Source organism: Ambystoma mexicanum, chromosome 13 (assembly GCF_040938575.1).
Source record: "Ambystoma mexicanum isolate Mex_15411 chromosome 13, UKY_AmexF1_1, whole genome shotgun sequence".
Lineage (NCBI taxonomy): Eukaryota > Metazoa > Chordata > Amphibia > Caudata > Ambystomatidae > Ambystoma > Ambystoma mexicanum.
This window is the reverse complement of record NC_090938.1, coordinates 661,003,742-661,022,125: the sequence shown is the minus strand read 5'-3', so window position 1 is coordinate 661,022,125 and position 18,384 is coordinate 661,003,742.

The following is an 18,384-nucleotide window of genomic DNA, read 5'->3' as shown; positions in this document are numbered from 1 at the left end:
ACATTTCGCCAGGCCGAGGAATCTCTGGATTTCCTTTACGAATGAAGGTGTAGGCCACTCAATGATGGCGGACACCTTTTTTGGTTCCATCTTAATGCCTTCTTTGGATAATATGAACCCTAAATATGGTACAGAGGCAATATCAAAGAGACATTTCTCGGGTTTGACCAGTAATTGATGTGTCTGTAGTCTGTGAAGAACCGCACAAAGGTGTTCAGCATGTTCCTGTTGGGTACGGGAAAACACTAATATATCATTCAGGTAGACGATGGTATTCATGAACAAGATATCCGAAAATAAGCGGTCCATAAAGCGCTGAAACACAGCAGGGGCGTTAACAAGCCCAAAAGGCATTACCTTGTATTCATACAAGCCAAAGGGACTCCGAAATGCTGTTTTCCATTCATCTCCTCATCGGATGTGAAGGAGGTGGTATGCACTACGTAGGTCTAATTTGGAAAACACAAAAGCCCCCTGGACCACCTCTAGGATGTCTGAAATGAGTGGCATAGGGTATCCATCCCAAACCGTGACCTTATTCAGGCCCCTATAATCAATACAAGGCCTTAGGTCTGAGAGGCACGTTTAGGGATAAAGCATAATGACGCCCCTGCTGATGATCTGGATGGTTGAATGAGGCCATTAACCAAATGGGCGTCTAGGTAGGCTCTCAACGCCTTCTTTTCTGTGAGAGACAGGACAAAAATGCGCCCAAAGGGAACCAGGGCATCAGGAATCAAATTGATTGCACAATCCTCAGGGCGATGAGGCAGCAGGTCTAAGATGGCCTTATTTATGAACACTTCGTGGTACTCTCCGAATTCTGGTGGTATACAGCACACCTCTCGGGAATCCTTCTGACTCGCTGGCATGATATGCACTGTTTCTGTCTTGATGTTCAACAGGAAATTCTGTCAGCAGTAGGTGGATTCGAAGGCCATGGTGTTCTTTGCCCACTCGATAGCCGGGTTGTGTTTCCTCAACCAAGAGATTCAGAGGATCACCGGAAAATGTGCGGCCGGATGATGTCAAATGTTAACTTCTCTGAATGTTGTAGAATGTTGATTGTGAGGATTTCTGTAGAGTGAGTTATGGGACCAGACGAAAGGGGAGAACCGTCAACTCCTTCCACCTTCTGGTCTGTTTCGTGCCGTAAGCGGCGCAGACCGACCTTGTCTGCCCAAATCGTATCAATGAAGTTGCCTGCGGCTCCGCAATCAGTGAGGGCCATGGTGTCAACTGTTTGTTGATGCAGAATTAACTGAAATGCAATTACCATGATGCGAGAGTCATCTGCACCGGTATTAGGAGCCACGATAACATAGGGGCTGCCTGAGAAACCTCGGATACCCGTCCCCATCAAGTCCGAGGTCAGCTGTTTTTCCCGCCCACCTTAGGGGAACTTCCGGACAGTTGCGGAGAAGATGACTGTCAGAGCCGCAATACATGCACAGACCAGACTCCCGTCGGCGTTTCCTCTCTTCGGGTGTCAAGGGGGCTCGGGTTGAGCCAGTCTGCATGGGTTCATCCCTGCTGGGTCTTGCCATCGGTTGAGGAGGAGGGAATGCTGCCGAAGGATGGGTTGGAGAGATCTTGCACTTTCTTCTCTCGGATCTGCGTTCGCCTAGGTGGTATTCTATCTGCAGTAAAGTTGAGATAAGATCCAAAAAAGTAGCCCGCCGAGAGGTACGGGCTAACACGTCCTTTAATTCTTCCTTTAGCTCGCATCGGAGTATAGAATACTGGGCTTGTTCAGGTCATCCAGCGCCTGTTGTGAGGCGTTTGAAGGAGGAAATATAGGTGAGCAAGTCACTGGATCCTTGTTGAATGTCCAGTAACTCCTCAAAAGCAACATATGTGATTTCAGGATGCTCAAATGTTTGTTTAAGTAATGCAAGAAACCCAGCATAGTCTTGGAGGATCGGATTGTTGTTTGTAACTAACAGAAGGCCCATGCCAGGGCATTGCCCGTCATATTGGAGACCATGAAGCCCACTTTGGAATGTTCAGAGGCATAGATGTGGGAACGGAAAGCAAAGTAGACCATGCATGCTTCAATGAATTCCTTTATTCCTTTAGGCGTTTTGGGGTTCCATCAAACTTGCCCGAGGATAAAGTCATGGGAGGTAGGTCAGCCGCATGGCGTTCCCTGTTAGTCATCTGTTGTTTCAAGAATGCATTCTCCGTCAGATGTTTTGTAGTTCCAAGTTCAGTCCTTGAACAGCCCCTACTAACTCCTGTAGCTGTTCCACCGTAGCCATGGTAGCAGTTTGGCATTGCAATCTGTTAACAGAGGGGTCTTCATCTTCGTGATCCATCAAATCCCTCTATTCCTCACCTGAAATGACAACTTCCTGGAGTTTTCCATTCTTCTTCCAGAGGGTTTCTTTTTTTTGTATAAGTAAGGCCTGCCACAGGAGGAAGCCACTGTGGCCGCTTATGTAGATAGCGGTCCGGAGGCCCCTCTCCCGGACGACCCAGGCAGGGGAAAAAGCCTGATGGCACAAAAAACCCCTGTGTGATCTTTAGAGAGACTTGTGCTCCAGTAATGAGGTGCTGTGGTAAGTAGATAGAGTTCGGAGGGTGGAGTGTGTCTGATTCCATGTAGAACCAAAAGGAAAATGCCCAGGGCTCTGGAGGACACAACCAGGAAGTCGGAGCGAAGGGAGTGCACTGCAAGAGAGGCAGAGAAGCTGTAGTGGGAGATGGAAGGAGAGGGGAGCCGAAGAAAAACAGTAGAATGCCTAGGAGAGTAAGGCGGGAGAAAGCCTGCTGCATGGGAAGCCGTGCCAGAACCGTAGAGAACCGTAGAAGACAGAGAGAGTAACGTAGAGAGAGAAGGGAAGAGAATCGTACTGTGGAGGATGCAGAGGGAGAGAGAGAGAGAGGGGGAGAGAGAGAGAGAGAGACAGAGAGACAAGAGAGGGAGTCACCGGGGGCGATACAGCGAGAGAGCAACATGCAAGAGGAAACCGTGAGAACACACGGTACAGAGGAAAACTTAGCGTCAGAACCAAAAGAACAAGCCTCGGGGTAGGCTGCAACGCGCTGACCGCCGGGAGGAGTGAATGGAAATACTCTCGCCGGCAGCCATATTGCAAACTACTAGACCGCAGATGCAAGACAGGAAAGAACGTGATGGAACAATCAATGGCCGCTCGCATGCCAGTGATCCCATAGATGCCAACCCCTGCGGTGCATGACAGATGTAGGCCTATTAAAGGGGGTTGGAGAAGTTAAGATTAAATTGAAGCCAGGAGCAATTTTGCCTCGAGCACATCAGTATCACATGTCTTGAGAGGCAGACAAGGGTATTTTTAAGACAATATCTGCCATGATATGATATGATATGATATTGCATTCATAACGTGCCTAAGCACAAGTGTTTCAAGGCGTGACGAAGCAAGGGAGGGGGAACAAAGGGAGGACAGACAACGATCATACTAGGCCAGGTGTCATTCAGATCACGCAAGTGCATAGGATGGGCGAAGGGGGGAAAGTGCGGGGGGGAGGGACAGTGCAGTATATGGGAATAGAATAATATCAATAAGTAAAGTAAAGGCCAGCATGTGGCAAGTACAAAGGTCAGTACAGACATCAGGTGTCAGGTGCTGGTAGTGGGACTGAAGGGATACAGAAACAGTCCCCAAGTGCGGGGGATGCCAGACAGGCAGTACAGGTGTGTTTGACTGGTGGGGGAAGGTCCTGGGACCAGGATCAGAGGGGGGCCAGGTAACCAGTGCAGATTCCGAATGAGCCAGGAGGTCAGCAGGGGAGAGGAGGAGAAAAGGCAGAAGCAAAGAGAAAGGTTTTGAGGTGCTTCCGGAACCGGAGATGGTTCTCCTCAAGTTTCAGGGAGGCAGGGAGGCTGTTCCAGAGGGAGGCCCCAGCCGAACAAAGAGATCTACCACCAACTTGTTGCTTGGAGAAGCGATTGATCCTTAGGGAGTTGGAGGCGGATGAGTGAAGAGCTCGAGAAGGAAGATATTTAGGAAGAGAGAATTGAAGGTATTGAGGCCCCAGGCCCCAGAAGGCCTTGTGGACAATGCAGAGGGTTTTGAACTTGATCATCGCAGCCACTGGAGCCAGTGCAAAGATTTCAGTCCTGGAGAGATACGATCCCTGGGCTTGAGGCCAAGGACAAGTCTTGCAGTCCTGTTATAGATGAGTTGCAGAGGGCGGAGAGTAGAGGAAGGAAGATTTAGAAAGAGGCTGTTGCAGTAGTCCAGCCTAGAGAGAACCGGAGCTCTGGAGACAGTCAGCTTCTGGGGGAAGGAGAGGAAAGATAGAATACCTCTGAAGAGGTGACTGGTAGTGTGACTTCTTAGAGACGTCAGAGATGTGAGGAGAGAAGGAGAGTGTGGAGTCAAAGATGACCCGAGGTTTTTAGCCTCACAGGTCAGTGCAGAGGGAGGGCCAAGAGAGGCCGGCCAGAGAGTGACAGGAAAGGAGGGAGCAGGTGTGCTGATGAGGAGAATCTCAGTCTTACTGGCATTAAGGCAGAGGTCATTGGCAGCACATCACTCTTGGATAGCAGACCGTCAGAGATGAGAGACGGAGAGGAGGTGGCCGAGGTAAGCCTGAAAATGAGCTGAGTGTCATCCACATAGAACTGAAAGTTAGGGCAGAGAGCGGCAATGCGGTGGGCAAGAAGTGCCAGATATAGGTTGAAAAGCCAGGGAGAGAGGTTAGACCCCTGGGGGACACCACAAGTAGAGAAAAAGATAGCGGAGAGGAAGGGTCCGAGTTGGACCTGGGAGGGTCGGTCAGAGAGGAAAGAAGGGCCTGACCGGTGATACCAAGGTTATCACAGAGACAGTTGAGCAGGATGGTATGGTTGACAGTGTCAAAGGCAGAAGAGAGATCAAGCAAGATGAGGACACAGGGGGTGTTAGAATCAAGGTTGGAGAGCAGGTCTTCACCGATGTTCAGGAGAGCAGTTTCCGTGCTTCTGGCAGCTCTGAAGCCAGACAGATGCTCATGTAGACAGCCAACAGATTCAGGATGGATGCATGCATGATAGATGAATGCATTTCAGTGACGCCAGAGTAACCATGCAATATCGCAGTGTACCTTGTGAAAAAAACGAAGGGGGGGTTGTGGCGTTTAGTGCAAGACATGCGCCCAATTAATCAGACTGTAGAGGCTGATTTCCCTCTAGTTCCTAATCCAGCGATGATCTTATGTAGTTTCCCTGTTGAGGTGCGATATTTCACTGCGATTTACTAGAAAAATTGTTTTTTCTCAATCCCATTACATAAAGATTCTCAAGATCTGACGTAATTTACGTTCAAACAGACTAAGTTAAAAAGCACAAGATTACCCCAGGGGTACTGTGAATCCCCACCGATTTTCAATAGTGTCCTGCAGATGGACTTGAGCAATATTGATTTGCAAAGCGTTGTGTTGCAATACGTGGATGACATTTTAATCTGTAGCACATCAGAAGAAGAGTGCAGACGGGACTCAGTTCAGCTAATGATTATTCTAGCAGAGAAGGGATATAAAGTAGACAAGGAGAAATTGCAGTATTGTCAAGAAGAGGTGTTATATATAGGGCAGTTAATTTCGCATGAAAGAAAGTTACACATGAAAGGGCTGAGGCTATTTTGAAAACAGCAAAGCCACACACGATAAAGCACATGCAAAGCTTTTTTGGACTATGCAATTATGTTAGGGCATGGGTATTCGATTATAGTTCATATATTAGACCCTTGTTACAGGCTCTGAAATAGGCACAGGCAACACAGGAAATGATTGCCTAGACTGAGGAAATGGAGGAAGTGTTTGATGAGTTGAAAAAGGCAATCTGCACAGCTCCAGTTTTAGGGATTACCAATTATGCTGAGGAATTATTTTTGTTTTCGCACATGAATGGCACAGTCATGACAGCAGTCCTCACGCAGAGAACCACATTGGGGTATAAGCCTCTAACATATTACAGTGGGATTCTGGACCCAGTAATGAGGGGTCACTTCCCTTCCGAACAATCTTTGGCAGTCACTGCGTTCGCCATAGAGAAAGCTGCCAGCATGGTGATGAGGTGTTCCATGACGTTATTTGTCGAGCATACTTCATTTGCTATTTTGGAGAAACCCAAAGGTACTTTGTAATCTCAAAGGGCTTCTGCCTATGAGGTGGTCATATTGAACCCAGCAATAAAAATAGTCAAATGCAAAGTACTGAACCCTGCCATGTTTATAGTGGAACCACTGGCAGAAGACAAGCATGCACATGATTGCTCACATTATGAGGAATTTTATGATGAGATCCCAAGGGTGAAGGAAAATGCTTTAGCAGCTGGGGAAATTCGCTTTATTGACAGTTCTACAAAAATCAAGCAAAATGATGGGCAAAGATATACAGGTGCCGCTGTAGTAAAACACAGGGCTAATGGGGAATTCAAAGTATTGATAAGTGCACGAACACGTCTCACTTTTCAGCACAAACTGCAGAATTAGTAGCGTTGATTGTTGCACTCGAAGAAACACGCAGACCAGGAAGTAACAATGTACAGTGACTCCGCCTATGTGACTGTTACGTACCAGCAGCAGGGTTCCCCCTTTGCCCTGCTGCGTGCACCGTCCTCATGGCACAGATATAGGTTGCCATGGAGCTTGTTTAGACAAAAGAGACGGCTGTGTCAGCGGACATATCATGTGCATACAATGAACATACGTACGTGGAAACCCCGCCCCCCTGCAGTTTAAATCTGGTGTGTGGAGGGTGTTCGCTGCTGCTAATTGTGGCATTACTCAACGCATCTCTTTGTGATCTGTGTTTCATCGCTTCCCTCGGATTACCCTCCACGGGATTCCTGCTGACTACCTGGTCACCCAAACTCTGATTACGCTTTCCCGGGCTGCCTACGTGTTTTCCTCTGGTCTTGTTACAATCTCCTGTTGATGAACGCAGAACCTCACGGATTGCCTCTGCTTCCCCATGGTTCGTTTCATCCTCCTGGTGCCTAACACAGAACGTCTTCTGGATTGCCTCATACTCTCGCTGGTTCAGGTCTGCCCTTTGACTTGCACCCCTCCATGTTATTCCTTGCGTGTGCTGCCGAAGTCCCTGAACGTTCTTACTTGAAGCGTGAGTACTTCTGCTTGCTTTGTGTTCGTTTGTGCTGTAATCTGCTACAACACTTACGGAATAAGAACTTGGGTTTCATCCTGCTGTATTCTACTACAATGCTTACGGAATTTTTTCATCCTGCCTTCCAATATATTCAGACACTACCTCAATGTTATATTGACTGTATACCAATTCCTTGAAAGAGTGTTATTAAGCAAACTAGGAGCCTTCTCCTGATTCCTAATCCTGATATTCTTGGACCTGTTTGGACATCAGTTACTAGTGTATTCCGAACGCTTTCCTGCTTATGCACCAACCCATACCTAGCGCGTCCCTCGTGCCGCTCTGGTGTATTTTCCCATAGTAACTTACCTGTTTATTAATTTTTCCGTTTGTTGTGTTCTATCCATCTGGAACTATAAACACTTCAGAATCATTCCTCTCCTCAGGCCAGTGATTACAACATATAGCCAATAGTGGGGTGTTATATTGGCCTGGGTTTCATACTCACAGTGTGGGGGCTTTCTCTTATAGGTTCAGGATCAACATACATATTCAACACCATATCCAACCTTCCATCAGGTATCCCATTTGTGAGATATTGTTTTTTTCAATTGAACTACATACTGTAGCGTCTCTAATCATTGCTGTGGTTTATTACATCATTGGTTTGGCGGTGCGCATGTTCCCTGCTCTTTTATGCAATTGACACCTCTATCTGTCTTTACCTGAACAGCAGAGTGGTATATCGTAAAGATGAGTTCCTCTTCTGGATGAAGCCTGAATCTTAGAATTCAGGGGAGCTGGAGTTCTGGAGGCTGATTGCTACTCTACTCATTATACCACTCCTATCCTTCGAGGTCGTCTAACCAATGCCTGGATACATTTTCCGGTGTGGTAACGGTGATGTTGACAGTACACACAGGAGTACCACGTTGGAAAAGGAGGGGCTACCGCTGAGCGGATGGCACTGAAATGCAACACGCTGCATTATTGGACAGACTTATTAGAACACTACAGCTCCCAGTAAGCATTGCAGTCGTCAAGTGCGCAGTGCACACTAAAGGAGATGACTTTATTTCACACAGAAACCAAGTCGCAGATGAAGAAGCAAAATTAGTTGCATGTTCAGTGGAAATAATGAGCTTTGACACGCCTGATGTGAATGAAAGAATGGTGGTGCTGATGAGTGTGAACAAATGTTTTAATAACTTGTTTAAAACCCAATTAATGGAAGTTCAAGGGGAAGCACCACAGGATGAGAAAGATCTGTGGACACGGAGGGGGTGTTATTTAATCCCTTCCAAAGCATTGTGGCGACAGGAAAGCACTGATAAACCGGTGATGCCTGTAGCCTTATTAAGGGTGGCGTTGGAACAGCTGCACTACCCTGCGCATGTCACTAGAGAAAGCCTTGCAGCTACTATTGTGGTGGACTGGTTTGTACCGAACCTGCTAGAACACATAGCATTTTATGTAGTAAATTGCATCGTATGTCAAATGTTTACTGCTGGGCACATGCTGCAAACAGTCAGAGGAGTTATCTCGTGACCTAATGGTCCCTTTCAGCATTTACACATCGACTATGTCGATATGCTGCAGACCTGTAATGGATATAGATATATGATAGTGGTAGTATGTCAATTTTTAAGGTGGATTGAAGCAGGCCCTTGCACACACCCTGACAATGCTTGCGCTGCAGAACTATTAGTATGAGAAGTATTTCCCAGATGGGGAATATGTGAAGTATTAAGATCAGATAATGGCCCACATTTTGTAAATGAAGTATTCAAGAAAATCATCTTATTGCTTAGTATAAAGCATAAGTTCTCTTCAGCTTATCACCCACAAGCCAATGGAATATGCAAGAGTCTCAACGGCCTGCTTAAGAAGAGGATAGCTAAATTGAAGCTTACATTGAAGAAAGGATGGTTACATTGCCTGCCTCTTGCATTATATGCGTTGCGGAATCAGCCAGGCTCTGACCACCATCTTACGCCGCATGAGATAGTGACAGGGAGGCGAATGAGGACTCCCCTCACTCCTCCATCGAGAACTAGAAGTGATGCCCAGACAACAGCAGAATTGTTAGGAAATGAGTTACATGCCTGTCTCTGTCATTTTAGAACAGCTCAAATGGACGGGGTGTCGGGCTCAGAACACAGATGAAGACCATACAGCAACCAGACAAAAGGAACTATTATTACCACAGATTTTCCAAGCAGATGAAATATTGATCAGGAACTTGGTTTGCAAGTGGCATGATCACGGTTTAACGGTCTTTCGTTGTGGAAGACGGTATGCCATTGGGATTAAAAGTCTTGGGAAGACAAGCTTGGATATTCCTCGGCGATGTGAAAATCTACACTGGAGAGCCCCCTAACTCCCACCCCATTCAGAAGCAAGCATCGGAGAAGCAGTTTGGTACGTGCAGACTAGATCGATGACAAGGAAGAAGGAGGCAGAGAATGTCCAATAGACAGATAAAGAGTACATTGGACTGTGGTTCTTCAGGGACACTCTTAGTAGCTGCTAAACAGGGAGTGAAAGAAAAAGCCATTGTTCTTGAACCGCAGGAACTTTGTCATGAACCATCGAACTCGCCCCTTCTGGGCCTCCTGGTCCCTGACACGTCGGGCCTTACACTCCATAATACTACCAACATGGCGGCAAGATCAGAACGCTGCTCGCCAGTCTTCACGTTCTACGCAGTGTCCTCTATAAAGAAGCCACACCCCCGCGACCCTGCGTGTCTCAACACTGCTACTAGCTGTGATCGGACGTGTGCTCCGAAACTTCTCTAGTGCTACTTGCTTTCCCCTGGCCCCTGGAATCCCTTCTCTCGACTTCTTCCCTCTTTCCTAACTTCCCGGAATCCCTGCGTCGCTTCCGCTTGCCCTCCTACTCCTTTTTGAATATTCCCGGAGTTTCCCGTGATCCTGGACATCGAAGCTGAACGTAATCTGGAAGCCGAGGATAGCCGAGCGGGCTTATTTAAGTCCCGAACCATACGAAAGAAGACTCCACCTAAAGAGGACATCAGGCAACATAGACAGGTGAGAAGGGGTAAAACCTGTGACAAGCTTGCTACGTTGGATTGAGACATACTGAAATCTTGAAAAGAAAAGCCAGACCTAGAGTTAATCTTCGATGATTGGAAGAGGGAGCAGTTCCCTGATTCCTTTCTCACCGAGCATCTTTTAGGAGGCACCCATGGTAGTGCCTGATGACCACGTTCACCGATCATTTTACTGTTTTTCTCTTAATTCTTCATGCATACCCTGCGCTTGTGGGGAGAACTTTTAGCGTTCATCTGTTCCTGCAAGATCATGAGGAGATTGCTTGCAGCCATAATAGAGCACGTTCTCCAGCTTCCTGACTACTGTTTGGAAAACACAAATGCCCCTATCTGAGGAAAACGCTAATAGACTAGTTGGCATGGTCTTTTATTTCTTGATTGAAGAACGCCCTCACCTTGTTGGAAGACAAACTGATGTTCGTACTTCCCTGAGAGATCCTAGGAACCTAGTGGCAATCAATCAATTGCTACATGACATCATAGAGCAAGTACATTTATTTTCTGAGAGAACACAGTGAACATCCTGAATGAGGCTTACGAGAGAAGACATTCAGAATGTACTGTCCTTGGTCTTCTATTATTTGCTGGAAACACATCCTCATTTCGTTTGGTGAAAGGACGACTCCTTTGTGTTCGTCAGTCAGCTGCTTCTGGAGCAGATCCAGCTTCTACCAGAGTATTTTATGGTGTTGCCAGATTAATGTTTGGTTTTTTCTTCCTTAAAAAAGATTGAGAATGGGCAACATAGACAGTAAAAACAACGTGGCCAACAACGAGAGACCACCACACAGAGCAAGAAGCTATTGCTGTGTGAAGTGGGGCTATTGGTATATGATTTACAAATGTATCCTATTCATTGTGATTTCTCTATCACTCACAGTACGTACTGTTTATTATGTAGATCCAAATGAAGCAAGGATCCCTGTGTATCAGGAGGGTACAGATGTGGCACTACGAGACAACCAATACCTTATGTAATTATCCCTACACCAGTAGCACCAAGTTCACTGATGAATGTTCCTATCATTCCCCCAGTGAGAAGGAATGATACTTCACGAGATGATTAAAATGGGTCATGAAACAAAAGGGAGACCTAAGAGAAGTACTAGGCAGGATGATCATGAACTGAATGAGTATCTGGATAGTACAGCACATTTAGGAACCAACATGTGGTATCAGCACATGAAAGAAGTGGGAAAGAGAACCTCAAAGGAGGAATGCTATGTATGTGCGCTCCTGCCTTATAGTATGGGGAAGTCTACAATGTTCATAGCTATTGCAATAGATGTCCAGACAGCACATTATCTATCTCTCATTGCACTCATTGCACTCAGTCGAACAAGAGGTCAGTTCGTGGGCCAAACAGCCTACCTAAAATGGGCAACTGAATGGACGGATCCAGAAGAAGACGACTATGTTCAAGACACAAAAACAAGATTAAGAGTTCACACTAAAAATCATGTGATAAGATACGAACAGCCTGGAGTGAAAGGAGCTGGAATCAGATGGGAAGTAAACAGAAGACTTGGGAGTCCAGGAAAAAGTTCAGTAGACGTTCGAAGATGGAAGAATAGAGGCCAGATGCAGATTTGGGGATCAGCACTTTCACCAAATGGATGGGAGGAAGGTGTGGTCATTTGCAGAGCGTGGGTAGTCATTGGTTTCTATAAACCAACCATTGACATTGTACAGAATGAATGCAAACCTTTATGGCCGAGACTTGCTAAACTATTGACTTTGGTCGAAGACAAAGGAGGGACTTTACAGATAGTGCCTCTGGAAAGTGCAAAGCTGTGTTTCAGAAACAATGGCACAAGAAAAGTTAGAGAGAACCAGAATTGTGGGTGAATCTTTGATGTGCCAGGAATGAGCATTGGAACAGCAGTGATAATGGATCACTACTGGGCATGTGGATCCAGACCTTACATGAAGCTGCCCAAAGATTGGGGAGGACGGTGTTCTATAGTGAACATTCATGTTCCAGCATTGGTGATTCCTAAAAGCGATTTAAACATTGGTGACTTTCCAAAAGCAGATGCTCATCTGAGGAAGAAGAGATCTGTGGAGCTGATCGAATGAAGAGAAATAACTATTTCACAGCTAAGTCAATAGAAGCTTTTGACTCTATTCCATATGAGCATAGATTATTCAGTCAGACCTCAGCGATATTCACAATAATCCTCATGCCCAGGACCCAGACATATGTGAATACTAAGTGGTTACAAATAACCAGATGGGAGTTGTTGCAGACAATCAGCAGTACCATAAAGGGATTCAACGCTATCAAGGAAGAGCTGAGAGCCATTCGACTGATGACTCTTCAGAACAGATACGTCTTGGACATGATCACAGCCATGGATGGAGGTGTTTGTGTCAAAATTGCAGAATCATGTTGCACGTTCATACCATCTCATGATGACGAAAATGGCACCTTGACAGAGGCCATAGGGGTGCTGATGAAGGTACACGTCCAAATGGTAGATGAAGTGGAAGACATGGCTGATGATAGTTGGTTTGGATAACTCTTTTCATGGGTTCTACAATGGATGGCAGATATGTTCAAGTTCCTTGGAGCCCTGATAGTGATGCTTTTGCTTGGATTCTGTGTAATCAGATTGGCTATCTCACAATGTAAGAAGACTGCAAAGAAAGCAATAGGAATGAAGATCATGATTGATGTCGAATCAAGATGGAAAACTAAAGAGCTAACAAATGAAGAAATCAGAGACTATATAAAGGTCAGCATCCATGCACCTGAGGGAACAAAGTTCCTGTACTCAAAGGATCACAAGAAACATGTAGGGAAGTGGATCTACTGCCGTCCAAGTGGACAGTACATGCATAAGACTTGGAACAAGGATGATCATGTGAAATCAGCTGGATGCCGAAAAGGAGTGATACAAATATGGGTCCCAAAGAAGCATTTCTTCAGACAAGGATGTCTAAATGTGAAGACTGATGGGAGAGTGGTCGATGAATTGCCCAGAGGGGGGAGTGTAGCGAAGGAGCCAAGTGGCCCCACCTCCAGCACCGCTCCCATGTTGCCTATATGTTGAGAACCAGTGTGTGAAATACATGCAGTGCCAGTGAAGATACCAATACCAAGGAGAATCCTGTAAAGCAAGGTTCCCATTGAGAAAATCATACCTACATACAGGACAATATGATGGCCATTTGAATGAAATCCCAGAAGAAGTGGCAAAAGTGAGCAAAAGGGAAGATTAGTGACATCACACGAAGCAGGGCTGACACACCCAGAAGAGATAAAGAGGCAAGAGAACATAAACATTCTATAGGTGTTAAGAAAGTGTCAAAAATAAGCAACATTTCAAGATCGAAACTATGAAGATATCAAGTCCTTTTACACGTGTACAGATGCAAGAAACGCAAGCAGACAAAGTATTCTTAAGGCTAGCTATGTAGTGGATAGATTGCGGCATGCGCCAAATATATATATGTATAGGAGTGAATGAACTATGAACGATTCCACTATGCATTTTAGCAGAGCTGGTCCCAGAGAAAAAAAGGCTTTTCCAGTGTGTCGCAGTTGAAAAGCAATTGAATTACAGAGGTGAATCAAAGAAAGGCAAGGCTGGACCAGCACCAAGAAGCCAAGGCCGCTCTGGGCCTAAAGGATCAGACAGTAGTTACAAGTGTGTGAAAAGAATCAACTGTACGACTACTGGCCTTAGCGATTCTACTGACCTTAACCATTGCACCTGCCTCGGTTCAACAGCATGCACATGCACATATGCGCACGTCTCAGGGCCACCCCAAACACATGGGTCCCTGAAAAACCACTGGAGTTCCTGTGTCAAATTAGGGAAGTGCAAGAAGAGCAGGAGTTGGGTTCATGCATGGCGCACCTGGCGCCACATTCATCACCCTTTGGGTGCATGAGACTATTCCAGCCACTTCCTGTTACTCCAACATGGAGGAAGACTAGTCCAAGCAGCCTTGACATGCTGCAGACCAGCCTTTTGGGTGTGGCTGGGTTTGGCTGCATATTTAAGCCACGCCCAGCCAGGGAATCATTGCTTTGTGTCATTCTGCTTTCGCAGCGTGATGCTCACCGGTATCGCTCCGGCACCCTGCAAAGGAAGAAGAACAGCTGTTAGACTGATTGCAGCATCACGGACCGGACCGCAACACTTACCTTATGCTTTCCTGTTGGAATCCAGCTCTGCAGTGTTCCGTGGACTCTTCCATCGTCACACCAGCCTTGATCCTGTTGGAGAAGAAAGAAGTCAGTAAGTGAAAGCATAACGCGCACTGGGACTAGCTCATAGCGCTAGAAGCAGCACAGACAGCACTGAGTTTTTGGACATTGAGGCTGTTGCCTCTGCCTTGATCCTGTTAAGTAAAAGAACAAGAAATAGTTAGTAGAAGTATATTAAGGACATTGTGAGCAGCGCCAACAACAGCAGCTAGCGCACAAGCCAAAGGAGACAGCACACCAGAGAACAACGCGCATAGGCATCTCGCCGCATTACAGAGCTAGCCATAGCCCAATAAAACCAACGCACCTGAAGGGGCAGTGCACACAGACATCGCCCTAAGAAATAACACATGGAAGGGCAGTGCGTGTAAGTGAGCCAACGGACCATAGAATGGACTAAGACAGCGCATCGTAAAGCGTACAAGAACAACAAACAGCCACGCCACAGCAGGTCTGGGCATGATACAGAATTCACAACCAGTGATGTAATTGGTTCTACACCACAGCGTCCTGCCCAACCGACAGCAGGATGGAGAGCAATTCATCTCTATAACCAAAGTGAGAACAAGTCCTCAGAGGGGAGCCAGGGAGGTACAGGGTGGAGGGAAGAGTCTTGTCCACACTTACAACTGATACAGGCGTATACCTCCTTTTCCAGTTCCAGAAGCACACCTGGGGTTCCAGTTCCTACCAGAATTCCGACACTGCATCCAGAAGGGAAGAGGTTTCCAGGTGTCCCTGCAGAGCTAAAGTGAGTGTAACACAAACTCCTGTTCAAAAGACGGGCATGAGAACAATGAAGACGTCACAGGTTCATTAAATAAGAGTATTTTAAATACAGCAGAACTCTAAAACATGTTCTTCAGTCACGTGGATGAGTGAAAATAGATAATCATGACGTGCTACGCCAACTCCAGGAGACAGAGTATGCTATGCTTCCTCTTATTCCCAGGCACAAAGAACAAACTCAAGGCCAATCTTTAAAGGGCTAATTGACTGGCAGACAGCAGAGTGATGATGGATAGTAGGCTAATTAGTGGGAAGCTATGGTCAAGACCAACCGACTAGCACCTGGATGCTAGCCTGCGTGCTGCTGGCGTATGTGGAAAAGTACTGACGGATACAAGGGTGCCAACCAATTTTAGAGGGCCACGTGGTAAAAAGCCCTATAGTTTGTGTAACCAATGGGACGTCATGTATTTGATGACGTTCGTAGTTACCTGCACTAGAGGTGGGATTAGTTGTCCCAACTGATGTTAGAGATCCAATCACTTTCCCAACAAGTATGGAACGTATACCTAGATGTTCCCCCTAATCCTATCACTTTCTCAAATAGGTTTTTGTAGTTTATTACATAGGATGGCATTAGTAATGATGAGTTTTTACTATATAACCTGCTTTTTTATGAAACTTGCTGAGCGAGAAGATCGAGAGAATTGTCGATGTTCGTTATAGCTCCCTTTATTAGACAATTGCAAATAAAACAGATGTGATTTCCTAACTTCCTGAGTTAGTTTGATTATTGATATTTGAGTATCTTCTGCATCCCCATCCATCTCAAAGTATTGCTACCTTGTCTTAAATGGCTGAGTCGAAAACCCCAGTTCATCTCTTTTGGTCTTGGGTATTGGTGTATCTAAGATGGCTTTCACCTTCTCATGTTGAGGCTGTACATTCCCATTCCCTACGAAGAAGCAGAGGTATTTTATGGCTGACTGGGCCGGTCTGCATGTAGCTGGATTAGCAGTTAGGCCATCCCCTCTGAGGACTTTCATGAAACAAATGGAAGAGATGGTCCTCCCAAGTCTTACTATAAATGACAATATTGTTACTATAAGCGCCACAGAAATCGGAATAGGGTTGCAGGATTTTATCCATGAGGCGTTGGAAAGCGGCTGATGTGCTATGCAAGCTGAAAGGGAGGACTTTGAATTGAAACAGTCCTAGAAACATTGAAAGCGCAGTCTTTACCTTATCTGGCTCATATACAGGAACTTGCCAATACCCTTTCATTAAGTATAGGGTGGATAGAAAGGTGGCTGCTCTGAGTTTGTCACTCAGGTCATCAATGCGTGACATGGGGTAGGCATCGAAGTCTGAAATGGCATTAACTTGACAGAAATCTATGCAGCATCGCCAGGAACAGTCAGGTTTCGTGACCAACACGATAGGACCATGGACTTGAAGAAGGCTCGATAATATTGGCTTTTAACATTTTGTTGGCTTCCTCAATCACTATCTGTTTAAGGGATTCTGGGAGTATATACGGTTTTAAATAAACCACTTTAACCTTGGGTGTTCTAATATAGTGGTATGTGCCTTTTACTCTTCCTGGTTTTTCTAGGAATACATCGGGAAATTAGGTGACTACATCTTTTAGATCTTCTTGTTGTTGGATAGATAGCTCTGGAGGGATCAACCCAATGTTATCTATCTATTCAGGAACTAGGCAAGCTAGTACTTTGGCTTGGGTGGCTGAAAGGTTCTCTTTCCACTCTTTCAAGAGATTTACGTGATACAAATTGACCTTCTGTTTTCTGTCTGGTTGGGCTACTTTAGAAGTACAGGTTTTGTTCATTCTAATATCTCATAGGGTCCGTGCCACTTGGAGACAAGCTTGTTTTCTGAGGTGGGTAAGAGGACCAGTACTTTGTGTCCTACTGAGAATGATCTTAAGTTCACCTTCTTGTTGTAAGTGGATTTTTGTTGGCTCTGGGCATTTTCCATATGAGTACAGACTAGATCTCGAACTAATTTCATATGTTCTCGCATTCTGGTGGCAGTTTGCAAAATAGGAATGGGTGCCTCTTCTCGTTCTTCCCAGGTTTCCTGGAGCGTGTCTAGGATATCTCTAGGTTCTCTACCATGGATCAATTCAAAAGGAGAGAAACCTGTGGAGGCTTGAGGGGTTTACCTGACTGCAAATAGTGCCCACAGGATCATTCGGCCCCAGTCTTTCCCACCCTTTTCTACCAGTTTTCGTAGAATTAACTTCAGAGTTTTATTGAATCTTTCTACCAAGCCATCGGTTTGGGGATGGTACACAGAAGGTCACAAGGTAGTAATATAGAGTAGCTCTTTGACTTCTGCCATGAGCTTACTCATAAAATACAAACACTGGTCAGTTAGTATTTCCTTGGGAAAGCTGACACTGGAGAAATACGGTAGGAGGTGGTTAAGGATTTGCTGTGTGGTATTATTTTGCATTGAGAATGCTTCAGTATATCGGGTTGCATAGTCCTCAAAAACAAGGACATATATGTTACCTAGCCTGGAAGTTTCTAAAGGTCCAATTATGTCCATCCCGATTCTTGAAAAAGGGACTTCTATGATCGGCAACAGGTTCAGAGGGGCAGGTAATGGGGTGTGCTCGCTGGTCTTTTAACATATTTTGCACGCCTGTATAACGGTCTTTATATCGCCATGAATACCTGGCCAGTAAAACTTCCCACTAATATGTGCCTGGGTTTTAGACTGTCCTAAATGCCCCCCAGTGAGATGGAAAGGCGCAATCTCCAGCACAACCTTTCGGTGGCTCTTGGGTATTACCAACTATGTTTTTACAAGGCCTTCCGTAGATATCTCTTTTCTATAAAGTAATCCTTGTTTTAAGAAGATAAAGGCGCTTCCTCTGTCTAAACATTCACTTTCCAGAACAGCTTGTAGGAAAGTTTCAGCGAGAGCTGGATCATTTTGCTGGGTGAAGGCTAGGTCGGGATAGATGATAAGCTCTTCTCCCTTCCTTTCGTCGATGTTAAAAGGTTAATTAGCTTCCCCAAAGCCTAAGGTACCTCTTTCTGTTTTGTCTGGTACACTTTCATTAAACTGAGGAAATAGAGCCCTTTTTGAAATACCTTAGGCAATTTGATCTCCACGACGTACATCAAATGGGTTCTCACCATGATTTTGTAAGAGGACCTTTACATCTCCCCGGAAGTCAGAATCAATGACGCCTGCTAAAACGTCTATCCCAAACTTCCAGGCCATATTTTGGGGGCATTCTTATATAACA